This window comes from Numida meleagris, chromosome 2 (assembly GCF_002078875.1).
Source record: "Numida meleagris isolate 19003 breed g44 Domestic line chromosome 2, NumMel1.0, whole genome shotgun sequence".
Classification (NCBI taxonomy): Eukaryota; Metazoa; Chordata; class Aves; order Galliformes; family Numididae; genus Numida; species Numida meleagris.
Genome location: NC_034410.1, coordinates 120,944,125 through 120,956,493, shown reverse-complemented (window position 1 = coordinate 120,956,493; position 12,369 = coordinate 120,944,125). Strand labels below are relative to the sequence as shown.

Here is a 12,369-nt window from a genome sequence, read left to right as displayed (position 1 = left end):
ATCCGGGCAGAAGCTCAATTCTAACGCTCTGAATTGCTTTCTGGAGGAGAGTTTCCCTCTTCATAGAGAAGTCAAGGAGACTAAATGGATTGACAATGAGCTGTTTAGTATTTGCTAAAGTTCCATTTCAAAAAGGTTGTTCTTTCCCAGGGTGTAATTAAAAGCCATAAGAATTCTGCATTTTGTTAAAAAGTATCTTTTTACAATATAAAAGGACTACTTAGCAGAGTTTCCTTATGTTATATAAAACCTTCCACCATGTCTCAAAATTCTTATGTAGAAATAATTTTGCATCAAGCACAGTACAAAAAGGAGTCTGATTCTAGAGAGATTACCCAAAACACTTTCCACCACTTAAAGACACACAACAAAACATGTAATTTGGGAACAGTTAACTTCTGATACGCTAGTGGGTTTTGTTTTTATAAAGATAAAACTAATAATTTTATGTGAGAAGAAACACTTTCTCAAAAGATGTTCCCAAATCAAGAATAAAAAGAGCCTTTTAGAAGTTTATAGACTGTGATTTTCAACAATTTGCTACAAACAATCATTTTCTCCTTCAATATCTTAATGTTCCTGTTTATAAAGATACAGGTACTGTTAACTTTATTTTTCCAGCTGTTCTACCCTCTCTTGTTGAAATTCTCCTCAGCTAAGGATTCATTTCATTGTGAAATCTCCATTTTCTAAAGCTCCATTGTTTTAATTCATCTTTGTGGTTACATTGGTAGAACAGGCAATAATCCAGTTAGCCAGGAAGCAAATAAAACAGTCCTTCATACTGCTAAACACACTCACAGTAAAACAATTCTGTGATGTAAGCCATAATATCAGAACTAAGAAAAATTTCTTGTGAAAAAATCCAGTTCTTTTATCATGCTGTTATAAAAAGGCTTAGAATTAATTATTTTTCTTAATAGAAAAGCCTGAAAACTTTCTTGGGAAAAGGACTAGTTTGCATAATATGTAGATTATTTCAGTTGCTTGATCGCTGTAATAAATGCCAGAGAAGATAAACAAGCACTCCTTGCAAATGAAGCATTGCATGCAAATTTCATTTTTTATTGGAGTGACACTTGGTGACCTATTCTGGAACCTTAAATTGATGAGATTTTCCTAACCAGGCATGCTTTCTAATATTCAGTTAATGAATATCAAAAAACCTCCATGATTTTTATTTAAAAAAATACATACATAAAAAATCTCATTAAAAACTTGGGATGGAGAATATCACATTAAAAATGCTTGAATAGACAGGGATTATTACAAAGCACAGAAGAGCAACGTTTCATGAATAAATCAAAAGGTATTAAGATTAAACAAACATGTAAAGTTTGGAAATCAAAGAAGGTCAATTAATGAAAGCAACAAATTAATTCAATTTTCATTCAAACACTTGACATTAAACTTGCTACTGTATGAATAAACTGAATTTCAACCTGTTTGATGTAGAAACCGACACTACAAGAAGGTCAGAATTTGTCTCAAAACTTCAGTTCCTTGATTGCTAAAGTTAAACAAGACATACCATCGCCCTGAGTGGCAGTAGGATGCCAGATTTAAATCATATTACATTTAAATCATCCTTCATTTCAGATTAAAGAAAATGAGAAAACCATTGAGAACCTCAGAGAAATAACATGCCTACTACAAGTGGAAAGGTTGCTATATATGACACAGAATATACTCCTTTTAGATATCTATGTAGGCACAACACCTTATTTGAAATTAATTTCAAGTGCTCTTCTTATGCTTAATGCCCAGGAAAAACCTGAAAGCATATCAACTCTGAGAAATAACAGAAGGATGTTTACGTGCACTGAGACGAAAGTCCCTGAACCAAATATACATGATATTGTTGGAGAAGGGATTTCCTCAGAAAGGCCTCTGTGACAACTTTTTCACCTATTCTACTGCCATGGAAGTCATGCGAGACCAGGAGCCACGGTTTCTCAGTAGATGCGATTCTTTGCTGTGCAGATAGCACTCCAGAACAAAAAGAGAACAAATCTTTCTAAGTAGCAAACCCAAGTAACTGTGCAATTGCAGAACTGGCAAGTGTTTATATGGATGAGTACTAAAAGAAAGTTCATGATGGACAACACACATTTATCCAAAATTTAAAGTGGAAAGAAGTGGAAGATTGCATCCGATCTTTCAATCTTAGCAAATAACTTAGGTGGGTCCTTATAAAACACTTTTTCTAAAATATAAAATCTTGGTAAAGGTTTTTTTTTCCTATTGACATGAACAATATTTTTGAAAAGGGTTAGTAAGGATAGAATGACAACACTTTACCTTAGGCTTCATTATACTTTATGTCACACAAATGATGCCTCTGAAATTGTAAGTGATGAAGACGTTCATCTGAATTTGACTTTCACCTTTTCTTACAGCAGAGATGCCACAAACTCAAAAGCATGTCTGGTCAACAGCAAAAAAAAAAAAAAAAAACGCATCTGAGTCTAGATGTCAATCCAAGTATTTGTGCACTCAAACTAAGCAGCAGCCTCTAGGAAAGGATACAATACTGATGTTATGATTTGTTCTTCACTTTCAGTATTTCAGATTTTGTTTAGATAGTTATCTATTAAATTTACAGTGTGTTGAAAGTCACCAGACCTTCAGACTCACGGTCAGCAAACATGGGACCTTCTCAAATTGCCATTACTAATCAAGCTTGTGAAGGCTTTCTCAATACAGATATGCAAACGTTTTAAGTATTAATTTTAATCATGACAACTTCCTGTTTATATTGCGGAGTTTTTTTCTGTTATTTCTATTTCTTTCATAGATTTTGTATTCATTCTAATTGTATGGTTAAATTCTTCATTTTCAGTGGGAAAAAAATTATGCATTTTTATTTGCATGAGCTGTTACAGCTGTACAGTATTCATGTGTTCATCCTAAGTGTCTGAGAGGGTATCAAACCCAGCAGATACTGCTCAGTGTTACAGAAGAGAAGCAGTATTGAAAAGCATAACAAAGTCCTCTCTGGGATACAGTGTCTGAGTTGGGTAGCTTGAAATGCTAACAACATGCCATCTGTGTTTTAGTGAGGGTTAGCTACTGCTTAAATGATTGTGATTAACAGCCAGAGCTTTATACACTAACAAGCCAAGTTTGATTGTAATTCTTTGGAGTGTAATCATCACTCTACCCGGCAATTATACACAATGTGTGTTGAATTAGAAGCAAAGAAAAAGAACATGAAATAACTTTCAGACTTGGAAAAGCAGGCTGTTGAACACAAGCCAAAGGTGAGGTGATTGGTGAGAACTGTGACTCACTGTAATATTGCTGATGTACTATATAGAGATTGTAGAATTGATAATTTGAAGAGTCACTGCAGAAAAAAAAAATAATGTGCATCAGGAGCATAACTTAGACTACGCAGGCAGAGAAGAAAACTATAATTTCAGAAATACATAAACATTTGATTTTACAACAGAAGCGTGAACTATAGAAAACATTTTATTTTACCTCATTCCTTTTGCTGAAAGCTAAGTGCTATATGGCTAATTTTACTTGTGCCCACACTCAACAGATGTGCTCTTGCTTTCACTTTCATCTTGATCTAAAGCTGCAGTAAATAAGATTTAAAACCATATAACGTTTCATTGAAATTTCTAAATAGTGGCTAATTTTGTTGATAAAGGAGGAAGGAGAATACTAATGGCCAAAAAGGTTTTTCAACAGGTGATTAGCCCTACTTACAATGAAGACACTAGGGGACGTATTTTCAAAAGTGTGAGACAGCAAAAAGATTGTTAAATAAATACATTTACACATCTGTTTAAAGAAGGTTTAGGAGACAGGCAACAGTATCTCATAATTGTTACTAATTTGCATTCCTTTGTGACAAACTGACTATAACTGAGGTCACGCCACACACAAACTAGAAACCATACATGCAACTCCTGGAGGAGATCTGGATTCATAAAAGGACTTGCAAAATATGCGTAACAATTTCCATCTGAGCTTTCAAAGCAAACAGTGCTGTAAAACTTGTGTTTGAAAGATTCAAGTGGAATATTTAGTCTAGCAGAGCAAAAATACTCCTCCTGAAGCATATGCTTCTTCTCTATCCCTAGGCAGGGCTACTCCTCATTTTAAAGTGACTACCTTCAGTCTTACAGAACACTTTTCAAACTTTGCTCATTCTATAACTCATTCCAAATCATTTTTTTCTCCACATGCTTTCATGCTATGAGACCCAGATGAAGGCAGCATTGAATTCTGCTGCTTCAGAAAGTGTCTTTGTTGATGCTATCCTAAGAAGGAAAAAAAGCTGCAGATATAGCAAAGCAAAAAAATATAGTGGGAGACATTGGGTCAGGTTAACTACAACCAGTGCTGGTAGAGTAGGCTGGTCAGGAAGAAATATCCGTCCCACATTTACAACTTTTTCCACATTTCGTAGAATAGCTCCCCCAAGTTGGGAGGGGACCCATAAGGATCAAGACAATTTTCTGCCTCGAAGAGGAAAACTGGCACCAGGCTGCCCTTGTGTGGCTCTAACACAGAGAACAGGAGTCTGGCTCAACTTGAAGCAGCGTCACAATCCACAGCTTCCAGCAGCTCTCTGTTCCCTTCTCTCCCATAGCCACATCATGCTCATGCCATCATGATGCACTCTCCTACCTACAGTATTGCTGCCTTGTGCCAGATACAAAGGTTAAAGAAGTGGCCATTTATAGGCTACATCTGCTCTTTAGTATTTTTCTTCAGTAACATAAGCAGCTTTTGCCTAGGTCTCTAATCATGCATAATCTTATCCTTCCTCCCTGATTAGCTACTATTCTGCAAATTTGATGCTTTTCTTGAATACCCACTCCATCACTCTCTGCTTCTCTAACAGCTTGTAGGGAAAGAATACTTTTCCATTTTCTTTTCTTTGATCTTTCTTGAATTTACATGTGGCAACTCTTATGAAAGCTTATTTCAAAATGCAAAGGAAACAAAATCAACTAATTTTACACATCTATCAGCTACTTCATAAATGCAAAATCCAAATCTTTGTTCAATCTATATGTTCTTTAATAAAATTAATTCATTGAAACTGGGAATTTTTCTTCATTTCCTTCATTCTGATGATAGGACTAGGATTTTTCTTATCATATGAAAGATCTCTGCTTTTTCACTGCCTTTTTCACAATCTCCCTTTAGTAAGCACCATGTTCTTCTGATAGTTGGCTTGACAATATGTCAGCAACGCTTACACCTGTAGAAGCCCTGAGGTTTCAAAGATGCATTGTTCATCTTCAGCAGTTCTATTTATTTATACATTCTTCTTTATATTTAGGATTGTTCTCCACAAGATCTTTATAAAGTATGCCAGAACCACTATCATGCTTCAAAATGTAACAGTACAAACAACAGAAAATCAACTAGAAATACAGTTTCCAAGAGAGGACCAAAAACTCATTTTTGATGACTGTTTTCTAAAGTCATGGTTGCATGGCCATAGCAGTGCCATCAAGCTCTGCATGTTTGGCAGGAGAACTGCGGAGCACTCATGATCCAAGAGACAGTATTCATGAGCGCAGCCCTGTCAGTTACCTTCTCTCAGTATTACCCTTGCCACAGGAGAGGATACAGAAAGAGCTTCCAAAGTGGCCACATATTGATGCAGAACATCAAAACCAAAATTAAATAACTCAGGTCTTCTCTGATGACAGATAAACTCAGAAGGCTAATGCCTTTCTTTGAGTGTCAGAATAATGGAGACACAATAGGGTTAACCTGAAAACTTCCAACCCATATACTTGAATTGCTTCAAGAACTCACAAAAAGGCTGACAACATGAAATAAACAACAAACATGAAAATGTGGCAGAGAAGGCAAAGCATTTTGCAACACCCTGTTCTGCCTCAAAAGCAGACATACAGTGGAACTTCACCTTCATCAGCAGAACAGCTGGGTAGATTCGAGCACTCTGCTTTATTTTAATGAAAATATTAGGGAGGTTTGGTCTACATTTCATGGTGGAATACCAGGTATTATGAAGCCTTTAGAGTTGCTATAATAAAATATTAGATTTTCCAAAGGTGTTTTTCAGAGTCAGTAAGTTTTCCTCAAAAAGCTTTCCTGAATTACTACAATACTACAATCAACAAGTACTTTAGTTTTTTATATGTAGGTCTGTGTGTATGTTTGTATATATTTGTGTATATTCATATTTATATGTGTATACACATGTTTGTATATGTGTACATACATATACATACACATACGCTTGTTCCAAGAGTAATGCCTCCTATTTATTTCCATGGAAACTGTAACAAGTACAAAGAGCACAACAGTATTCATGATAGAGCAAATTATCTGCCATAAAACAATGTTTTTGAGCGTATCAACACAGTATGCATTTTCAGTACTGATGAACAAGAGCCTGCATGCTGCTCTTGTAAAAACCTGCAACAGGGGAGGAGACCCACTGTCACTATCGCCACTCCTGAAACACAGCACCCACAGCCCTGCTGTGCTCACATCCACTGTTTGGTCTCCATAAACATTCAACAAGCATTGATGAATATCAATGGGTGCCTTTCTTCCACATGAAGATATTCAATCCCACACATTTGCATCATCTGCACTTCCATGTCAGACACCATTTAGCCAGAGTGCCACTTTGCTGCCATCTGTCACACAGCAACAACATGGGATGGAAAAGCGGTGGGAAGGTTCAGTCTCTACTGCCATACCACAAAGATCCACCTCTGACATCAGGCCAACATAATAAAATAGGTGGCATATGTACACACACATTAGGGCTGCTCTGAAATTAACATATATATAGAAATACTATAACCAGGAATGTTTTTGTAGCATTAGCCAGATACTTTGACTGTTAGTTTATTTTCCATATAATAGCTTGTGTATCCTAATCTTCAATTTATACTTTTCTGATGAATGGGATAATCTTCTCAGATATAAAGTTTATAGGGGTCAAGTGATCCCATTATTGTCACATTCTACAAAAGAAAACAATCTAGCAGATACGAACACAATTATTTTTAATCCCATGCAGGATAAATTGTAGGACAGATCTATATCTTTCATATATTTAATTTATAAATTATTAATTTGGTTTGACTTGGACTTGAGTGTTTACAACACTTTCAGATCAGTTGTTTGTAGTTCTTATGGGAACTAAAATTTCAGCTGGTCAGGCAATCAGATGAAATTCCGAACATCTGAACCTGAGAAAATCCACAGAATCAAGGCAAGCTTATTTTCTGTACTTTATGATATTTGGGTTCATTTGGCAAAAATAAATAAATAAACAACTCAGAAAAGAGCAGGAGATGTAGCAGTTCAAAGTAGAAATTTATAATCCATATAAATAAACTGTGAAATTTCAAAATAAAAGTGTTAGCAATTGGGATTAATATCCTTACTTTCAAATGGAGTTTTTAATAATCTGTTCAGAGCAAAGAAAATTTATATTCATTTTCCAATTATGGGTACAAAGTTGATTGTGAGGACATAATTCTTCTTTAATTCCTTTAGAACAATGTCTACACTCACAGTCAGAAGAAAATAAAACCTTTTTTCCAGTGTAGGGAAGTGAGAAAAATTGATACATATATGTATTGCTGAAGTTCCCATAACTTCTGTAGGACCTATTTGAAAGCCTTTTATTGTTTCTTTAGGTTCATATCTTACAACAAGCTAACTTTTGAGAAGTATATATGCAGCATATTTTATTTTAAAGAGTACTCTTAAGCATCGTATCTAAGTTTTGAGGGAAAAGGAACCAGTGAGAAAACTGGAACAGTGAGTTACAGTTAAAATTGAACATATTTTACTTTTCAGTATTGTAAAGGTGACTTCCTTCCCCCCATCCTCCCCCCCTCACTGCTACTGGTGTGTTCAGCATGAGGCAACCTCAAGCAAACCTCCAGAAAGGGCTTGCTTAAAATGCAACAGTGGAGGAAAACATTAATAGAATCATAAAGTGGTCTGGGTTGAAAAGGACCATAATGATCATCGAGTTTCAACCCCCCTGCCAAGTGCAGGGTCGCCAACCACTAGACCAGGCTGCCCAGAGCCACATCCAGCCTGGCTTTGAATGCCTCCAGGGACGGAGCATCCACAACCTCTCTGCGCAATCTGTTCCAGTGCGTCACCACCCTCTGAGTGAAAAACTTCCTCCCAGTATCTTACCTAAATCCCCCATCTTAGTTTAAAATCATTCCCCCTTGTCACTGTCAACCCATGTAAACAGTTGTTGCCCTTCCTGTTTATACGCTCCCTTCAAGTACTGGAAGGCCACAATGAGGTCTCCCCGGAGCCTTCTCTTCTCCTAGCTAAACAAGCCCAGTTCCTTCAACCTTTCTTCACAGGAGAGGTGCTCCAGCCCTCTGATCATCTTGGTGGCCCTCCTCTGGACCCATTCCAAGAGCTCCATGTCTTTCTTGTGCTAGGGACCCCAGGCCTGGATGCAGTACTCTAGATGGGACCTCACAAGAGCTGAGCTATTCGCTATTAGCATGGATGCATACATTTGCAACTAATTTAATGCACATTCTAAACTAACTTTAAAATAGTCTTTGTTTTAAGCCAGAGGAAACACTAATCCATTCTTTTAACCATTCTCTCCAGAATTCTGTCACATGGCAATACATTTAAAATTGCAAAGTCAAAAAATCAAAATTCAAACCACAGAACTGACAAATTGTCTTAAAGGCTCCAAGAATATTTTAAATCATATATATACTTGGGTTACTTACTATATTAGGTCACGTCTAGGTCACATGTTCAGCTTTACATTTCCTGCACATTGAATGAAATTTATGTATACATATTTGTTTTTCTGCTAGTTGTTTCAAAGAGAAGGTTAAAATGTTGTGAATCTTTAAAGTAGTATGTCAGGGGCACAACCATCTACATGTACAAGAAGGTGTGTGTATGTACAGGTATGTGTATATTTTTGTGTATTTGTATATACATGTACACACATAAAAAAAATCAGAAGATATATTAGCAAGAAAATATTATATTAGCTTAGGAAAAAAAACACCAATATCAAAACAAACAAAAAAGCCTCCAGAAAATTTGATCTGAAATTCTGCATTAAATTAAGACATGGAGTTAAAAGCCTATAACTTAAAGCTCTCCTAATAGAGAAGAGGTTATGTAGGGGAACACCTCTCCAGTTGGAGCTGTAACACTAGAAAATAATGAATTTACATTTTCTTTTGTGTATTTTTACAAATTATTGGTCTTAAAATGAGTTAAATTTGCTTGTTTGTATTTATATTTGAAAACAACCCATCTTTATCAGCTTAGAAATTGGCAATTAATATCCAGTAGTCAATGTTCAAAGCGTAGCCTTGCTACAAACAATACTGTGCCTACCTTTTTCAGAAACATTTATATCAACATTCTGAGATGAATATAAGTGTGCATATTTTTCTAATAAGAAAGCTCTTCCTGAATCTTTGCTTTGGGAATATATTTGCTAAAAATGAACTCTGCCCCTTTTGAGAGCTTCAGACACAGACATGACTAAGATTAAATGCACCTACACAGGCAAAGTTGTGCTTTCTGGTAGAGAGATATTTGCTAATCCACTTTCTTTATGTCAGATTTAAAGGGGAGAGCATTTTGTTTCAATATGCAAATGAAAGAAGAAAGTGTGTAAAAACTTTCCTGAGGACAGATTATACCGTTCTCCTCTGCATCACTAATTTGAATCTATTGGAAAGAAGTCCATTCAAGTCCACTCAAGACCATTGCCTGAAGGCTGTTGAGAGACATTACCATTTAAAATCTAATTGTGGTCTCAGAGCAATCCCCATTCTTGCATTAGAATTTTATACCAATGAAAACTGGATGACAGAGAAAGTGAGCATATTATCAGATCAGATGAAAAAAAAACCTCCATCAGCAGAAGTATTCGGCTATCAAATTAATTTGCTGATACTCAAATAGGAAGTCTCTAACAATATTTCAGAAAGGAAATCCACTAGACTTTAAGTTGGCAACATTAAAGGCCTAGCTTTGCCAAGCTTGAGTTAGTGTAATGTGCTTAGGTGAAGGGCAACACACGATATCCATAATTCAGCAGGTTGGGCTCTTCTGTCTGTATTATGAAATCACAGAGACAGAACCATTTGCTGCATGAAATATGCATATAAGCATTTCCACTCTGAACCATAAAATCCCCGACCCCCTCACCCCTAAAGACAGAATGAACAGAAAAAAAAAACATCAAAACTTAATACCAGAGTAATACAGACCTCTGCTTTCAAGAATCACCACACTTCCAATCCCAGCCACTTGCAGAATAAAAGTATTGGTGCACAACAAGCAAAGGCATGGCAATAGCATGTGATATGAAGGGTGTACCATGGATGCTCCCAGACCCTCAACAGGGACAGAGCATTGCCGCAGCTGGGAGTACGCCCTCCATGTGGGCTTCAGTGGGCAACAATCTCAGACTCAGGGTAAAGTTCCTAGTTCTCATTCAGTTTTGCTCCACAGGAACGGCATCCTTTCTGCACACTATGTGATCTTAAATGTCTGATTTTATTAGGGCTGTTCCAAACGTAACACTTCCTACTTTATTATGTCAGCCCCTGATATCAGAGGCAGACTTTGGTGGTATGGCAGTAGAGGCTAAATCTTCCCCCCAGTTTTCCATTATATGTTGTTACTCTGTGACAGATGGCAGCAAAGGGGCAGTCTGACTAAATAGCATCTGACGTGGAAGTGCAGATGACGCAAACATGTGGGATTGAATACCTTCATGTGGAAGAATGGCACCCACTGATATTCATCAATGCTTGCTGAATGTTTATGGAGATCAAACAGTGGATGTGAGCACAGCAAGGCTGTGGGTGCTGCTTTTCAGGAGTGGCGATAGTGACAGTGGGTCTCCTCCACTGGTGCAGATTTTTACAAGAGCAGCATGCAGACTCTTCATCGCTGCTGAAAATGAATAGCTAACGGTGGTGACTACATTGAAAGACAGTGTTTCATAGCTGATAATTTTTTCTATCAAATAGTATTCTTGTGTTCTTTGTACTTGTTATAGTTTCCATGGAAATAAATAGGAAGCATAGTAATGACCTTTGGAGCAACATGTGTAGTTCCTTTATACATAGTGTTTCCCTACTGAACATTTCCTATGAAATGTATGGTGATGTTACTACCTTTTTTTCCTCCTCTGTTTCTTACAGAAATTCTTTTTTTTTTTTTTTTTTTTGCCAGCTCTCCCTTTTTGCTCCTTTCTGTGATGTAGACAGAGGGAACAAGCAGATCTAATTCCCAAAACCAAATGTCAGCTTAATGTCCAGCAAAATTCACTGTTATAATTCTTACTATTTTAAAATAGTCGTTAAATTCTAAACCATTTGCTCTTTTTTTTGTGTCCGTATTTGTAAATGCTTTTAATAAAATGTCACTGCATAGTGACATTTTATTCCTCTCTCTCTCTTACATACACAAGCAGTCACACACAGACACAAATACTACTGTCTATAAACTACATGCAATAAAGATGTAATAAAGATAAATGTAGACTCTCTTTCCACTGCACTTTTCATTTTTCCAAAAGACTGGTCTACTGACAGACTGACTTACTAAAATATTTTATTTGAAATCATAAATAACTTGTATTCAGTGATCTAAATTAGATGAATATTGTAGAGATAGTGCTACATGTGAAAAATATAATGAAGAATAATGATGGCTGAACAATAGCAAGTTTGAAATATTCATCATGTAAAGAAATTGTCATTCAATTTTACATTCTTAGAGTAACTGACATTGAAAAACAAATGCCCTAAAGTGCTGTACTTAGAAAATCAAGTCTTTGAATCAATGTTAAAGCCATCTCTGTTACCACTCAGATTACATGATATGCAGAAAGTGTTACATCCATAAGAGAATACAACTGCATCAATTCATTCATGTGCTTCCTTTTATTGACTCTTACACTATCCTGCAGCACCAAACTTGCCTGATTACCAACAAGAGCTGAGACAGCATGAAAGGCTGCACGGCTCCATTACCCACTGGTGAAACTAAAGATGCCTGATATCAGAGGCCTTCCCCATTATGAGGTCTTTCCACCCATTTTCAGTGTCTTTTTGAACAAAGGTACAAATGCAAACAGTCTTTTGAGAACACAAAGAGAACAATGCAGCTGAACAAAGAAGGCCTTGAACATCTATCCAGTTCTGAAGAGATCTAAGTGAGGTCTTACACAGGCCTCTTGTTTGAAGGATATCTGAGCTACAGGAATACACAGAACGCCATCATTTTTTCTTACACTTTCATCTTCATTTCCAATGTGATTTCTCCTGAGGATCCTTCAGGCTAATTGGTCTTCCCTACTCCCCGAGTAGCTGC

The 12,369-nt window shown here is 36.5% G+C and overlaps 1 protein-coding gene across 6 annotated transcripts in view; it reads right to left on the bottom strand.

Annotated features, from left to right (window-relative positions):
* Positions 1 to 12,369, bottom strand: part of RALYL (RALY RNA binding protein like) — a 380,979-nt gene that overhangs the window by 226,617 nt on the left and 141,993 nt on the right. The window contains exon 1 of one of the 6 annotated variants that reach the window (XM_021387922.1): positions 2,302 to 2,423. The exons of the other annotated variants lie outside the window; for them this stretch is intronic. The gene's annotated coding sequence lies outside the window, so the exon portion shown is untranslated. Of the gene's footprint in view, positions 1 to 2,301; positions 2,424 to 12,369 lie in introns of those variants that run through there. 6 annotated transcript variants of the gene reach the window in all.